Source organism: Hoplias malabaricus, chromosome 4, assembly GCF_029633855.1.
Source record: "Hoplias malabaricus isolate fHopMal1 chromosome 4, fHopMal1.hap1, whole genome shotgun sequence".
NCBI lineage: Eukaryota > Metazoa > Chordata > Actinopteri > Characiformes > Erythrinidae > Hoplias > Hoplias malabaricus.
In genome coordinates this window covers 67,851,305-67,854,381 of record NC_089803.1, presented here as the reverse complement: position 1 = coordinate 67,854,381, position 3,077 = coordinate 67,851,305, and positions in this window count along the sequence as shown.

The window sequence follows — 3,077 nt, the reverse complement described above, 5'->3', positions numbered from 1 at the left end:
TGGAGAACACACCACACTCCTCACAGACAGTCACCCGGAGGAAACCCACACAGACACAGGGAGAACACACCCCACTAGTCTCCAACCAAACATTCATTCATTCATTCATTATCTGTAACCCTTATCCAGTTCAGGGTCACGGTGGGTCCAGAGCCTACTGGAATCATGGGCGAAAGGCGGGAACACACCCTGGAGGGGGCGCCAGTCCTTCACAGGGCAACACACATTTACTCACACACTCACATCTACGGACACTTTTGAGTTGGAGTTAAACTCTTTAAATATCGTGTGGTGCACCCTTCCAAAGCCCCAGCTCATACAGGACGGAGAGCATTACTGGCCTGAAGATCACATGAACTGAGATCACAGTTAACACCTGAGCTGGCAGCTTTTATGAGTAAATTACACGACACTCTAAATAACATTATGTCTGTTGACTGGCCATTTCCACTCATCTCAATCTGAAATGACTCCTATGTGTATACACCGCTGTATGTGTGTTTAAGAGCTATAGTGTTTGTATGGCTGACTGTGGAAGAGACAGCAAAGAGGAAACACCGGCCAGGTTCAGACTGACCCACGGCGAAGACTGAAAACAAAGATTAGAACAACTCTGAACTGTGATGACACTTGTCTTTGTGTAATTAAGGTCGATCTTTGGTCCAGGAACGTTGATGAATTAAGTTAGCCATGACCCCTGTGACCAGAGGTCAAGGTCACTTTAGACAGAACCATACACACACCACTCTCTCTCTCTCTCTCTCTCTGTCTCTCTCTCTGTCTCTCTCTCTCTCTCTCTCTCTCTCTCTCTCTCTCTCTGTCTCTGTCTCTCTCTCTCTCTCTCTTTCTGTCTCTCTCTCTCTCTCTCTCTCTCTCTCTGTCTCTCTCTCTGTCTCTCTCTCTCTCTCTCTCTCTCTCTCTCTCTCTCTCTCTCTCTCTGTGTCTCTGTCTCTCTCTCTCTCTCTCTGTGTCTCTGTCTCTCTCTCTCTCTCTCTCTCTCTCTCTGTCTCTCTCTCTCTCTGTCTCTGTCTCTCTCTCTCTCTCTCACTCTCTCTGTCTCTCCTCTGTCTCTCTCTCTCTCTCTGTCTCTCTCTGTCTCTCTCTCTCTCTGTCTGTCTCTCTCTCTCTGTCTGTCTCTCTCTCTCTCTCTGTCTCTCTCTCTCTCTCTCTCTCTCTCTCTCTCTCTCTGTCTCTCTCTCTCTCTCTGTCTCTCTCTCTCTCTCTCTCTCTCTCTCTGTCTCTCTCTCTCTCTGTCTGTCTCTCTCTCTCTCTCTCTCTCTCTCTCTCTCTGTCTCTCTCTCTCTCTGTCTGTCTCTCTCTCTCTCTCTGTCTCTCTCTCTCTCTCTCTCTGTCTCTGTCTGTCCTCTGTCTCTCTCTGTCTCTCTCTCTCTGTCTCTGTCTCTCTCTGTCTCTCTCTGTCTCTCTCTGTCTCTGTCTCTCTCTCTCTCTCTCTCTCTCTCTCTCTCTCTCTCTTTCTCTCTGTTTCTTTACCAATAATCAAACCAGTGTTTCATAGTCAGAGCATCCCCCGCTTGTATCAAAGTACACGTCTTGTTTTGAGACCTTGTTGACTTTTCTGTCGGCTACGTGCGACGGAGCACAATATCCCACCAATGCTTTCAAAGGTTTCATATTTGCTTTTCCCTTTTTTTTTGTCTTTAGGTCACTAAAAGCGTCGTCGTTATTGCTTCGTGTATTTCCACTCAAAGGCATCCAAACCAATGCTTTGATAAAGGCCTACTGCAAGGAGCCAATATTAAAAATGTATGATATTATTGGAATTATTGACAGATAATTACTGAAACAACATCATGAGATATGTCTTTATTATATTTCACTGTGATATTTGATGATATACTGTATACAAATGTCTGTATAAACCACTGTTCTTTGGAGCCATGTTGTTGTTTACGTAACACACACATACCCTTAAAACACTGACTCATCCTAGGTGTGTTTTATGTGTTGGAAGCCTGTTGTTTGTGCCGGTTCGCTGCCGTAATGACGCAGATGTTTGCAGTGTTCCCGTGGCTCTCGTGCCTATCGACAGCAAATGCATGCCAAGTCAGCGTCCCCCGTGCAGGGTAGTGAAGATTAAAAGCTTGGCCCGGACCTATGAGCTGCCATGGGATGTGTTCCACCCCTTTCTCCACCCCTGCTCCACCACCCACCCACAAATAAATAAATAAATAATAATCCTGCCCACTCCACCCCTCAGGTTTCCAGCAAAGTAATACGCTGACAACCCACCACTCCTAACCCACAACACACCACACCACTCCTAACGCCCCCAACACACCCCGGCGGTCACCTCGTGCACATCCCGGCCTTAAACCTCTCCAACGAGGAACACAACTCGGTGCTGCATCAGCATGTCTTTGTTCGTCTAAAGGGAGGTAGCTGTAAATGTTATTTTTTTTTGGCTCTATCTTTGAATGTAATAAAGGACACCTGCGTGAGTGATGGCCTTCAGAGCTGAAAGTACAGAAAGTTAAGGCCCTACAGCCATCAGAAGAAATACAGGCTTTTACAAAGTTAACACAAGTATTGTGACAAATCTTTAAACTGCGCATCTGAACAGTTGTTTAACTTATTAATACGTTAAGGGTGACCCTTATTTACAACGTAGCTGAGGTGATACATAAAACTAATATATGGAGAATAAATACAAGAGTATGAGAAAGCTTATACAATATATTAAGAGACACCTAAAAGAGTCCAGAATCGTTTACGGTGTAAAAAGAATCAACTGATCAATGGCAGCCGTACATGAATCAAATGAAACAGAGGAAGTAAAGAATAATGAAAAGTTGAATTGAAATGCGTCAGGAATTGTTTGGAAAAACATGTACATTTAGTATTTTGTAGCTACATGCTTTTGTCCCCACTGTGTTAACAATGAAAAGGACATGTTCCTAGCCACTGACCACATAATATCTCAGTTCAGCATTGTTACACATCACAACATCACTTACACTTCTGAGAATGTTGTTGATGAGTTGTTGTGTTGAATTCACATGAAAGCAGCATCCATATGGATCTAACTGTTTCCAGATGGAAAGGGAGAGGAGGGAAGG